The sequence below is a fragment of the Pinus tabuliformis genome, chromosome 7, assembly GCF_031772625.1.
Source record: "Pinus tabuliformis cultivar Carrire ecotype Pingquan chromosome 7, CPIR1, whole genome shotgun sequence".
Taxonomy (NCBI): Eukaryota; Viridiplantae; Streptophyta; class Pinopsida; order Pinales; family Pinaceae; genus Pinus; species Pinus tabuliformis.
In genome coordinates, this window is record NC_142293.1 from 111,156,086 (window position 1) to 111,170,837 (window position 14,752).

Consider the following 14,752-nt stretch of genomic DNA (forward strand, 5'->3'; position numbering starts at 1 on the left):
GTGAATGTGCACGCAACTTAACATAGGAAATGGACCCAAAACGTTATAAGATCGAGTTAGTTGATAAATTCGTGGAGAAACACCGAAGAAGATTTGAGCCATCCGATCAACAGATCGACAGATCTACAGTCATCGCGTGCTAATAAGCACGAACGATATTTCCAAAATCAGACGCGATCATTTATAAAACTGAGTTAATAGCTCAGTTAATCTGGACCATCCGTTTAAAGGAGTCAGATCCGACGGTAGTCACGTCGGAAAATGCACGGAGTTTAATATAAATTTCAGACCTGATGAGTTATCAACTATGGTTTAATCCAGTTGGATTCTGGATTGAGTGTAACTGTTCATTGTGAAGGTACGCGATCCGACGGTGATCGCGTGGTGAATAAGCACGCGTGTTAATTTAGAATTCGAGCTCGAGAAGGTTATGAGTTGCGGTTTTGTTTCCTTCAGTTCCGTGGGTAATTTTGAATGTTTGCAAAATATTGGTTAAATGAAATAGTTCATCTATTTTAGCAGAATAGCTTAATTTTGGATTCCGCTAAAGAGATCGGGGTCAATAGTTTAATTAAATAGGAGTTTAATTAATTAAAATTCTGGATTTTCCAAATGATGCAGCTTCACACCAACATGCATAACAAATGTATATACAACCATACACTCATGAAAACACATTCCATGACAACACCATCAAGCTTCACATGGTGACATCACTACAACCATGATCAACACCATGAGAAAGCAACAAGGAAATGGACTACAAGCATAAGGAACACCTATGCAAGCGACATGAATGCATGACCAACATACAACCCATATAATCTGAGGGGTGAACCATGCTCTGATACCACTATGTAACATCCTACTACCACATCTACCCAAGCAATTGGTCATTCGGGGTAAACATGCGATGAGAGGCCACTATGATATGATTCAACCTCCTAAGTCATTCTAAGGAAGTGGAACCGATGGAAACACACCATACAGACATTCAACATCAGCATTAGGACCCTTAAGAACCAATCCAACGTTTCTGGTGACCATCTCCTGGGTCCCACTGAGCTTTTGGACCACTTAACCTCTAGACACTCTCATGTTATGGGAAATCCAGTGTCTAGGGACCTCTGTATGCTCTCACAGGCTTGCAAAAGATCATCTAGGGGATTTTTTTCATAGTGTTGTGCCAGTGTCCTTGGGATTTGAGCCACTTTTTCAAGCCCATAGTATAGGTTACTACCCAGAATAGAATGACATCTTCAGAGCAGTAAGACAACGGGGAAATGACAGTGCAAAAACAATTACTTGAATAAGAGCTTGACTAGACCCCTACTAACCATGACAGGAATTTCGTCAAACATGTCATGAATATGTAATCTACATGTGCAAATAACATATCTAAGCATAGGGTTCACATACTTATTTGAGAATCTCTAATAAGTTTTTTTCCCTTATATCATTAGCTGCATTATCATCTATTAGGTCATATATTCATTGTTATTTCATTTACAAATAAAAACATGAGGAGATCCATACATCATCATTGTCATAATACATGCTTATAACAAACATAATAAGCACAAAAATATCAAGGATACATAAGCCATAAAATCCACATATCAACCAGTACATTTTTACATAAGATATCAAGGAAATAACCTCTTGTTAATTAATGCAAAATCCAACCTGGGATGGGACTACCACATTCCACCCGACCATAGAATGGCTGAGCCAAATCTCTCTTACACCATTCACCCATGTGCCATATTCCAAGCATGAATGTGGGATCTCATAGAACATATCAATCCAAAACCATGTAGGGCTTCCAGAGGCCATCCATCTCAACCCATCAAATTGCGATTCCACCTCACGGTCGGACATCACAAAACCATCATTAGATTGGTCTCTATCCAAGCCTTCCAGGGCTCCAGAGCGTTTGTTCCAACCAAGGCTTCCATGACTAGTAACTCAACCCACGGTTTCCACCAGGCTTTTAGAGTGTTTTTCCGACCAGGGCTTGTTGGACTAGTAACTCAACCCACCAAGGGCTTCTAAAGCATTTTTCCAACCAAGGCTTCTAGGACTAGTAACTCAACCCAAGCTGTTACAGGACTTCCAAAGTGTTTGTCCAACTAGGGCTTCGAAGAACTAATAACTCAATCCAATCTAAAGGAAACATGAGAACCAACCAAAACAAAACAAGGAAATAAACCCATAATCTCCATCTCTGTCTAGGAAATGGGAAGGCTAGGCAATCCATTGTCAATCTAGGAAATCCTCCATGCTAGTGAAAAATCATGACCAATAATCCACATGCATGTGCCATGCATGCCAAAACTAGTGAGGAAACCATACATGCAACTCGGTACCTACAAACCAAATCTATTGTAGCTACCGACCGTGATGTCCTCTTGCACTATTAGGTCCCTATAATACTAGTGATTACCCCATTACTGTTGTAGTTGTATCCCTTATTAATATTTTTGTGCCCCTCTTGTCCCCATATTGTTATTCTTGTGCCCCATAGAATCCCTTTATTGTTATTTTTGTGCCTTTATATTATTATTGTTAGGTCGGTTGGGTTATATTGTGACTCCTTAGACTCCTATATATAGAAAGGAGGTTTTGTCATTTGAATCATCAAGGAATCATTCATTTGTCTAATGTAAAGGAGGTTCCCCCTCGAAGAGGCTGAATTCTCAGGTGTTGATCTATCTTTTTGTGAGCTAGTTTCATAACATTTGGTATCAGAGCTTTTGGATTCTAGGGTTTTGCTGCTCCAAATAGGTCATCGTGGCATTTCTGCTATAACTTTTGTTTTCTGCGAACTTTCAGAAGCGTAGAAAAGATCCATTTGAGAAGAAATCACGCTGAACCTCAAGTCTGAATTTCAGAGCTTTTCAAGCTATATTTGCGGAGATATGATTTGAGGAAGTTGCTCTTTTTTAGACTCCTGAATTACATTCCAAACAGGTGACCTGGGGAAAATCGTCATAAATTTCTCTCTGAACATTGGATTAAAATTTCGTAAGAAGGTATAGAAAGAGGACGTACTGTAGTTTCCTGTATATAGTTTTTAGAGCCAAAGGTCGAAACAGGGACACGTGGCATGTCGTACAAGTTCACTCTACTGAACTAGTCTATAATCAGGTCATTGTGGGAGATTTGGCATAACTCTTCCTTGGAGAATCCAATTTGGATCAGACTGGTGGCATTGGAAAGAGGACACAGAGGGCTATTGTAGATCGCAATTTCAAAACTGTATAATCCAAAATTATAGAGATACATTAGAGGCAATATTGAGTTCCTACAAAGTGAAAAAAAGTGTGTAGATTTTTTAAATTCTTGCATAAGCTTGGTTTGAAAATTTATTTTAAAGGAATTCAAAGGGCATAGTAGAGCATTATTATTGGTAACTGATGCCCCAAGGAAATAAAATGCAAACAACTAGTAAGTAACCTGAAATTTCTAGCATGACTCATGAAGAAGAGGAAGAAATGCTACATGATATATCAAAATTACAAGACCAAGTGCAACAAATGTCACTCTCACAAAAGCTAACAGAAGCTAAGATAAATGGCATGGAAGCTAAGATGAATGGCATGGAAGCTAAGATGGACAATTTGAAGATAGATTTGAACACAAATTTGAAGACAGACATGGCAGATTTGAAGACAAATTTGACAAATTTTCTACAAGAAATACTTACTAATGGTGAAAGGGTAGTAAAGGAAACTCATGATGCAAATAAAGATTTCATAGAATCTAATGTTGGATTGAAGACCCACCATATTCCAAAAATTGATAGGAGGAAGTTTGATGGCAAGGATCCCACAACATGGATATTACAGATGGAGCAATTTTTCGATCTCAATAATGTGCAAAACACACAAAAGGTACGTATTGCAACTTTTATTTGGAACCAAATCAGTTTGTATGGTATCAATGGCTTTTCTCTTGTAAACAAATTATCACTTGGGCAATTTTTACGGAAGAATTGACAACACATTATGAGGATACAAAAAGCAATACTTTTTTTAGCCATCTGATAAGTCTCAAACAAAAGTGTTAAATAATGGAGAACATTGAGGAGTTCCAAAAATTGAACATAAGGGTAAAAAATATTCCAAAGGAGCATAGGATTGATGTGTTAATAGGGACTTTAAGGGATAATATACAACATGATGTTCGCCTTTGGGAACCTGATTCATTAGAGAAGGCATTTAGGTTAGCAAGAAAAATGGAAAGCAAAATTATGGCAACCAGGAAGCATACCACTCACAACTATAAAGATGGAAGTGTTGTTGCCCCTAGCCTTCCAACACCTATAAGGTTGAAACCACAAAAATTGGAAGAAAAAAGAGCAAAAGGGCTTTGTTATAATTGTGATAGCAAATACACTAAAGGTCATAAGTGTGCTGAGAAGAAATTATTCTACATAGATTGTGAAGAGGAAGAAGAAAAGGAGCAAGAAAGGTCAAAAGAAGAGGATATACTCCAGGAGAAAAGCCTAGATAAAGAAGAAATGAATCTGACCATATCTTGTAATGCATTGGCTGGAATTACCACTCCTCAAACCATCAAGATAGAAGGACAAATCAAGAAGAAAAAGGTAATAGTGCTGATTGATTCAGGAAGTACCCACAATTTTATTCATTGTAAGGTAGCAAAAGAATTGAATTGCTTCCTATATCCAGCACGAGAGTGTCAAGTGATGGTTGCAAATGGAGGAATAATAAATTGCTCTGGAAAGTGCCATAATATCAAGCTATCCATGGTAGAATATGTATTGACTAGCCCAATGCTGCCCATTCCAATGGGAGGTGCTGATATTGTACTAGGAATCCAATGGCTACAATCCTTGGGTACAATAGCTTTTAATTTTCAAGAAATTTTCTGCGGAAGGAAAGGAAGTTGAATTAAGGGGTATTGTAGAGAAACCGGGAAAGATAATCAGCTCCAATGGTATGACAAAGCTTCTAAAAAGGAATAAAGAGGTGCAATTGCACAATTATGTTCACTAGATGTTTCCACATCGAAATCATCTATTTCTCTAGATCTCCAAAAAGTCTTGGACAATCATTCTATGGTATTTGAGACTCCCAAAGGCCTCCCACCTATTCGTGATCATGATCATGCTATTCATCTGATTCCAGGAAGTGTTCCTCCAAACATCAGGCCGTACAGATATCCCTATGCCCAAAAGAGTGAAATTGAACGTATGGTTGCAGAAATGCTAGAGGCTGGTATAATTCAACCTGGTCAAAGTTCTTTCTCTACTCCCGTAGTATTGGTGCACAAGAAGGATGGATCATGGCGCATGTGTCCGGATTATAGGAAGCTCAACAAGCTCACTATTAAAGATAAGTTTCCCATTCCTGTCATTGATGAATTACTGGATGAATTGCATGGATCAATTTACTTCACCAAGTTGGATCTTCGTTTAGGATATCATCAAATCAGAATGAAGACTGAAGACATTCCAAAAACAACATTTAGAACTCATGAGGGTCATTATGAATTTTTGGTCATGCCTTTTGACCTTACCAATGCACCTTCTACATTTCAAGGTTTGATGAATTCCATTTTCAAACCCTTCCTTAGAAAATTTGTGTTAGTATTTTTTGATGATATACTAATCTACAACAAGTCTTGGAAGGATCATGTTGAACATGTTGACAGGGTGCTACAACTATTGGAGGAGAACAATTATATGTAAAAAGATCCAAATGTTTCTTTGGAGTACAAGAGGTGGAATATCTAGGTCATACTGTATCTCATGAAGGAGTTAAGGTAGACCCTGGAAAAATTAAAGCCATTAAGGAATGGAAAATCCCCACATCCATAAAGCATCTGCGAGGATTTCGAGTTGACAGGGTATTATCGCAAGTTTGTTAAGAATTATGGGAGAATAGTAGCACCTCTAACAACATTATTGAAGAAAGATGCATTTTCATGGACTCTGGAAGCAACAAAGGCCTTTGAACATCTTAAAGAGGCAATGTGCCAAGCACCGGTCTTTGCTACACCGGACTTCACAAAAACCTTTATTGTGGAATGTGATGCTTCAGGAAATGGAATTGGTGCTGTTTTAATGCAAGATGAAAGATCCATTGCTTTTGAAAGTCGTCCAATCAAGGGAAATTTTTTACACAAAGCTATTTATGAGAAGGAAATGTTGGAAATACTACATGCACTTAAGAAATGGCGACCCTAACTAATGGGAAGACACTTCAAGGTAAAAACAGATCATGATAGTCTTAAATATTTTTTAGAACAAAGATTATCCTCTGAAGAGAAACAAAAGTGGGTCACAAATATGTTGGGTTATGACTTTAAAATCATCTACAAAAAAGGGAAGCAAAATGTGGTGGCACATGCACTCTCAAGAAAGGACGAGGATGTGGAAGCATTGTTGTGCACCATTTCTATTATCCAACTAGATTGGATAAATGAAGCAAGGGAGGAATGGAAGAATGATGAAGAAGTGTGGGCACTTATTCGAAAGTTGCAACAAGTTTCCAGTACATCTGATACATTTAGCTGGAAAAATGATTCGTTATGGTACAAATATCACTTATACCTCTGTAAGAATTCCCAACTCAAGAAAAATATTCTTATGGAATTGCACACTTCTCCCTTAGGAGGGCACTTAGGATTTTTAAAAACTTACCACAGGGTTAAGAAGGAATTTTTTTTGGATGGCGTTAAATCGGATATTCAAAAGTTTGTGGCAGAATGTTTGGTTTGCCAAAAAAATAAAGTTGAAACAATTTAGACCTCAGGTCTATTAAAACCTTTATCCATTCCAAGCCAACATTGGGAGGAGGTTTCAATGGATTTTATCACAGGTTTACCCAAGTTTGAGAGAAAGAGTGTCATCATGGTGGTAGTTGATAGACTTACCAAGTATGCACACTTTTGTGCATTATCACATCCATTTAAAGCCAATACAGTTTCTATTGCATTTATGGAAACAATTCAAAAGCTACATGGAAACCCAAAGATTATTGTAAGTGACAGAGATCCCATTTTCACTCAAAATTTTTGGACAAAATTATTTTCTTGTCTTGGCACTCAATTAGCTCATAGATCATCTTATCATCCTCAATCTGATGGGCAAACTGAGATAGTAAACAAATGTTTGGAAGGATATCTTCATTGCTTTGTATCTGATAAACAGACAATGGGTCAAATGGTTGCCTCTAGCTGAATGGTGATATAACACTTCCTTCCATACAACAACAAAAATGACCCCATTTATGGCACTTTATGGATATCAGACACCATCCATCACATCATATTTAAGAGAAAATTATAAGGTTCAATTAGTTGAACATCACATCGAGCATCAACAACAAGCCCTCCAACTCTTAAAGGATAACCTCGTATTGGCGCATAATAGAATGAAACAACAGGCAGATCAACATCACAGTGAAATAAGTTTTGATGTAGGTGATTGGGTATTCCTACAGCTACAACCATATAAACAAATGTCCCTCAAGCAAGCTAAGAAGGATAATAAATTATCACCAAAGTATTATGGTCCGTACAAGGTGTTGCAAAAGATTGGTACTATGGCATACAAATTGGAGCTTCCTGCAGCTTCTCGAGTGCACCCAGTTTTCCATGTTTCATGTTTAAAGAAGGTTATAGGCGACAAGCTCCCAGTTCAAACAATATTGCCAGAACTTGACGAGGAAGGAAAAATTATATTGGAACCGGAAGCAGTCACAGAAACAAGAACTCGACAACTACAAAATCAATCAATTTCGGAGTATCTCATCAAGTGGAAGAACTTATCCGCTGAAGATTCCACATGGGAGGATGAGAATTTTATACAGAAGCATCCAAAACTACTCAAGCGTTGAGGACAACACTTTTTTGAAGTAGAGGGGCATGTTAGGTCCCTATAATACTAGTGATTACCCCATTACTATTGTAGTTGTATCCCTTATTAATATTGTTGTGCCCCTATTGTCCCCATATTGTTATTACTGTGCCCCATAGAATCCATTTATTGTTATTTTTGTGCCTTTATATTATTATTGTTAGGTTGGTCAGGTTATATTCTGACTCCTTAGACTCCTATATATAGAAAGGAGGTTTTGTCATTTGACTCATCAAGGAATCATTCATTTGTCTAATGTAATGGAGGTTTCCCCCTCGAAGAGGCTGAATTCTAAGGCGTTGATCTATCTTTTCTATATTTTTGTGAGCTGGTTTCATAACATGCACTTTCCTGCTCTTGCTTTGCCTTCTTGCTCCAAAAATCCAATCATGCCACACTCTCCAAGAGTTCTCCAAGAAAACTCTAAGTGTACAAGAGTATGAGAGAGAGAGAGAGAAGAACGAGAGAGCTCCAAAACTGAACTAACCAAAGTCTACACTGACCAAGCCTGCCCACTGATCCTCAGAAGCCTTTTTATCAATAAGGTTTCTATTTTCTTCAATTTCCATTGTTTTCCCTTCATTTACCTCCTCACATGTAACCTGTGACCTTTCACCTCCATTTTCTCCTAATTTCCATATTTTTCATAAACAAATGCCAAATAATGCCTCTTGCGTTTCCAAAGCCTTTGCCATTATCTTTACCAATTTCCTCTAGCCATTAATAACCAAATGAACACCCACGGGGATGTTTTTCCCACCATTCAACTTAGAATACGTGTCCCATCAATCGTGGCCTTATATATTTTTATATGGATTTTTAACCAAGGCTGTTACATAGAAGGGGATGATTGGGAGGCGCTGCTGGATGACGGTGAGATCGGCAACTATTATAGACAGTTTGCTGACTTTATGCTAGCCCAGTTGCACAAGAAATATGATCTTAGATCTTCCAAGAAAATATCTAGAATGCAGGACCAAAATGAGGAGTCCTCTCCCCAAAATCCTCTGAAACCAATAGAGAAAGGAAAGAATCCTCTAGACCAAGCCTCACCCAAATAAAAGAGCCTCCAGTTTCCTTTCTCCACAAGTCCGATGTCTCTAAAATAGAGAAGTTGCCCTTACCATCCAAACCAGTTTATGAGAAAGAGAAAGAGCTTGTTGATGTTGTCATAGCTGATAGAAACTTTGTTGTTTTAATCTTCAAAAGGAGCTAGAGAAGGTCAAAATCTTTGTCCCTTTGACTAAACTATTAAAATAGCCTAATTATAAAGCCCAGGTGTCTCAGTTTATGTGTCCATCCACCATAGCACCTCTGTAAGACAACCTGAACCTCTAAGAAGAAAGACCCATGGTTGTATTTGGACCCCATGTTGAGGAACAAGACCCTTCTACTCCCCCTTTCTATGTCACTTTGGTCATTCATGAACTTCTCTTACCTAACTATATGCTTGAATCATGAGCTTCTCACAATTTGATGCCATTATCTGTTATGAGCAATTGGGGCTGCAAATAATATGACCATATAAAGATTTGTATTCTTTTGACTCCAAGAGAGTAAAATGTCTAGGTTGATTAAAGATCTGGTCATCAATTTGCCTCAAATCCCCGTGAAGAGTCTTGTGATGGATATCATAGTGGATGATATCCCTGTGAGGTTTGGTATGCTCTTGTTTGTATCACAGGGATAAAAAATTGGAGGATCCATTAAAGATGATTTAACATATGCTACCACTCCTGTTATTGGTGGAGAAGAGCACTGATTATATAGAGAAGCGAGATTTGTGAAGATAGTTACAAGGACCGACTGTTCGAGTAATACCCCTGTGTATGGTAAAGATAAATATTTATCTTGTTTGATGTTAGAGGAAAATGATCAAATAATGGATGAGACACAGATGGAATTTTTTGTCTGACTAGATCAACAACCACTGGCTTGTGACAAAATATGGAAGCTATTCTTTGATGGTGCTTATTCCAAGGAAGGAAATGGGGCAGGTGTGTTGTTGGTATCCCCAGAAGGAAGCTTGATCTATCTCTCTTTAAGGTTAGGTTTTGAAGCCATAAACAATGTTGTTGAATCTGAAGCTTTGTCGTTAGGCCTACAAGCTACCAGAAATATCAACATTGGGTGCTTAGTAGTGTTTGGGGATTCAGTGCTGGTGGTGAAACAAATCCAAAGTCAATGCCAAACCAAACATCCAAGACTGAAGGCCTACTGAAGTGAGGTATGGGATATGATTGAGAACTTTTTCTTAGTTTTTAACATCCAATTTTTGCCCAAAGCTGAAAATCGGATGGCAGATTCCTTAGCTGTAACTGCCAGTAACTTCAAGCCTCCTCAAAACCCCTTTCTCAGATATGAAATTGAAGTCAGATACATGCCTTCAATACCAGACAATGTTAAGTATTGGCAGGTGTTTGAAGATGAGGAACAAATAAAACGCTTCATGGAGGTCGTTGGAGAATTCTTAGGCTCAAAGATTGATCAGGAGGAAGAGAAAGTGGTAGACGAACAACAATCCAAGTGGGAAGAAACCATTGCAGGGCACAATATTTTACAATTGAAAGGTAATACTATCCCCAAAGGTTTGGTTCCCTTGGAAAGATTGTTCAACTCAAATGATATGGCTGCCAAGCCAACTGAGCAAGAATTTGAAGAACATGTGGAAGACTGCAATATTGGTTCAGATCAAGATCCCCGGATAATTAAGTTGGCCAAAGGAGTTCCTAAGGAATACAAACGAAGGTACCTGGACCTTTTTAAGTAGTATATGGATGTGTTTTCTTGGTCTTATGATGATTTAAAAACATTTGATACTAATATCATCCAACATAAAATTCCTTTGAAGAGTGGGGCGAAACCATACAAACAGAAGCTTAGGCAGATTAACCCTCTGTTACTTCCATCAATTGAGAAAGAGGTGAGGAAGTTTCTCCAAGCTAAAATTATTGTACCTCTGAGGTATTCAGATTGGGTGGAAAATCTAGTTCCTGTCAGGAAGAAGAACGAGGAAATAAGGTTGTGTATTGACTTTAGGAATCTGAACAAGGCCTCACTAAAGGATAATTACCCTCTGCCTAAAATGGACTACATTCTGCAAAAGGTGGTGGGATCTACTCATATGTCTATGATGGATGGTTTTTCTGGATACAATCAAGTAGTTGTGCATCCTGAGGATCAAAAGAAAATTGCTTTCACCATGCCTTGGGGAACGTTTATGTATGCCAGAATTCCCTTCGGCCTCATTAATGCAAGAGCCACTTTTCAGAGAGCAATGGATATAGCGTTTGTGGGAGAACAAGATAAGTTTGTGGTAATTTACCTAGATGACATCATTGTTTTTTAAAAAATAGATGAGGAGCATATTGAACATCTACGACTCACTTTTGAGAAATGCAGAAAATATGGTCTGTCTTTAAATCCTAAGAAGTCTCAGTTTTCTCTAAGTGAGGGAAAGATGCTAGGACACATCGTGGCAAAAGAGGGGGTGAATATAGATCCCAAGAGGGTGGAAGCCATCAACAACATCCCATTACTAAGAAATAAGAAAGAAATCTAGACTTTCTTGGGCATAATCAACTTTTTAAGGAGGTTCATACCCAATTATGCTAAGATAATTAAAGAAATTACAGGGATGTTGAAGAAGGATAGGGAGGTAAAATGGACTGAAGAAGCTCAAGAGTCATTCTCCAAGATCAAAAGGGCCTTTGTAGAAGCTCCTGTATTAGTCAGCCCTGACTATCTAAAACCATTTTTCATTTTCTCTTTTGCTTCTCCTCATATAGTGGTTGTTGTCTTATTGCAGAAAAACAATGAAGGACATGAGCAACCAATAGCATTTTTCAACGAGGTGCTACAGGATGCTGAACTAAAGTAGAATATTATGGAGAAACATGCCTATGCTTTGGTCAAGGCCCTGCAGATGTTCAGAATATATGTCCTGCAATCAAGCATAACAAATTATGTTCCTACAACTACTGTGAAAGACATTCTGGTACAAGGGGATAGTGAGGGAAAAAGAGGTAAATGGATTGATAAAATCCAAGAATACGACCTGGAGATCAAATCCATGAAGTTGATCAAGGGGCAGGGATTAGCTAAAATCTTGTTCAAATCAAACTGCCAAGCCTTGGGTATAAATTTGTTGATAGAGGAAGGAGAAAGCCAAAGAGAAGAGGAGCAGAATAAGGTCAAGACCGCAACATAGAAAATCCAAATGAAGTACCTCATGTCTCACTAGTATAAACATATAATCCACTATTTACTTTTTCTTAGTTGTCTAATCAATTTTGATAAAGTTAAATACAGGGCTTTGAGGCTACAAGCCTAGAAGTTTGTCATTTCAAATGGCCAACTGTATTGGAAAGACCCAGTGGGGATTTTTATTTTATGCCTGGTTGAAGAAGAGATCCATAAAGTGATGGATTAGTTCCATAATTGTGTGTGTGGGGAGCATTATAGTTGGAGAGCTATAGCCCATAAAATTCTCAAAGCAAGTTTTTAGTGGTCCACGCTATTTGGTGAGGTACATGCATATGTTTGGGCTTGTGAAAAGTGCCAAATGTTTAATGAAAAGCATAGATTAGCACCTTTTCCTTAGTACACACAAGTTAGCAGAAACTTTATTTTTATATTATTTTATTAGTACACAATTGAAATTTTATTACAAAATATAATTGAAAATAAGAGAATAAAAAATTGAAAATTAAAATGTAATATAGAAAACTAAAATTGTTTCACTTTTTTTTTTTAAAATCATTTTTTTGGTTTAACATAAAAATTGTTAATTGAGTTAACTCTCGGAGTGGATATATATATATTAGTCAAACTATATATATATAAAATTGACTATAACTGACTAATATATATATATATATATATAATTTACTAATATATTATTAGATAATATATATAAAATTATTAATAACTAATATATATTAGATAATATAAATAGATTCAATAATGTATTTAATTTATAATTATCTATTTTAATTTGATTTTAAAAAGAGTTAAATATTTTTTTTACCTTTAAAACAGACTATTCAATACTTCATACAAATTTTTGGAGTAAATAATGTTTTATTTATTTTAGTTATCTTCTAATAAATAATACTCATTATGTGTATATTTAATCATTCTAAGTTTAATTATTCATTATTTATTTTCTAATATTTTCAGCGAGAAGTAAACTACCTTATTATACTATATTTGTTAATTGTGTTATATATATATATATATAATTGTGTTATATATATATATATATAATTGTTATATATATATATATATATATATATATATATATATATATATATATATATATATATATATATATATATATATATATATATATATATCTTAAGTGTATGTTAAGAATATTTAAATTATGTAATATTTTTAATTAATAAATAATTTAAAAATCAACTCTGTAATGGTGGTGATTAGCTTTCATTAAGATCAATATGCTCTATAGAAATTTAAGAAAGTAAGCAATTAATTGATATTCCTTAATATTTTATTTTTATGATAAAAAAGAAGGGAGAGAGGGGTTCCTAGTTCACAATAGTTTCTGAACTTAACAAGTCAAGAAGGTTGGTAGTGTGACAAAGGTTTTGGAAATGAGAAAGGATGTGAGTAAGAACCTAACAATCCAAGAGAAAGTATTTTTCATCTTCAACCCTCCTAGTATCGCAAAGGTGACAGAGTTTCATCATCTCAATATTTTAATTATTATTTTAATTGTGTATTACCAACTTAACTCAAATACACTAAACAACCTAAATCTAATACAACAATTATTATTTCAAAACAAAGTACAACTTTTCCAATTCAACAATTCCAATTTAACATCCTATTGGCCTCTCTTTGCACCTTTTGGGGCAATTGCTAGTTAAGTTAAACGTTGGGGAAAAAATAATCACATCGTGGTTAGTGATTGTCCAACTCTATGATATATTATAACAATTCTTCATTTTATATTCGTCAAACTTGAGTGGGCCTAATGGTTAAGAGCATGTGTTTCCTCCTAAGAGGTCACAAGTTCAAAACCAGAAGGGGTAGAATATGTATGTCTTCGTAGACTTTGTAGCCAAAATTGTTGGGCAGACAAGGGGGTCTCATACACCAATTTGAAGACTTAGTAGTCAAAATTGTCTCATACACCAATTTGGATTTGGTTTGGTTGTGACCTTAAAATTGGATAATAATAATAATTCAGAGTCAAATATTTTGGTGTTTAAATTTTATTAGTAAAAATAATTGAAATTTTATCACATAATTTAATTAAAATAAAAAATGAAAAATTAGAAAAATTAAAATAAATTTGTAATTAATGAGAAAAATTAAAATCTATTTTAATTAGTTTTGAAATTCCTAGTTTTATATTTTCTTTTTAACAATATTTTTTTTTTCCGGGGAAAATAGAGTTCGTAATTTCTATTAAAAAGAAGATAATAGAGATTACATGTTGTAGATGCCAAAGCATATGCAGTAGTGTGGTAAAAGACCACTTACAATAACCAATACTTCTGGGAAGTATGCAGATACAGCCCTCAGACAGGGCCTCCAGAAACAGGGTCAGAAAGAGAAACAGGGTATGACCCCAACAGGAGTAAACTCCTACTCTAACAAACTAATAAAAACAGTAAATAGACGAAAGATCAAAAACCCTCAAAACAGGGCAGCAAGAAGAATGGATCGTAAACCCCAACAGGAGGATACCCCAACCCATCTCAAGCCAAAATAAACAGAAAAATAACAATGGCATCTGGAGAAAGTGCAGAAAGTTCGAAATGACCGCCAAGACAAAGAGGAGAGGCACGAAATGGGCAGGGGCAGCCAAGGTAGCCACACCCCCCACCC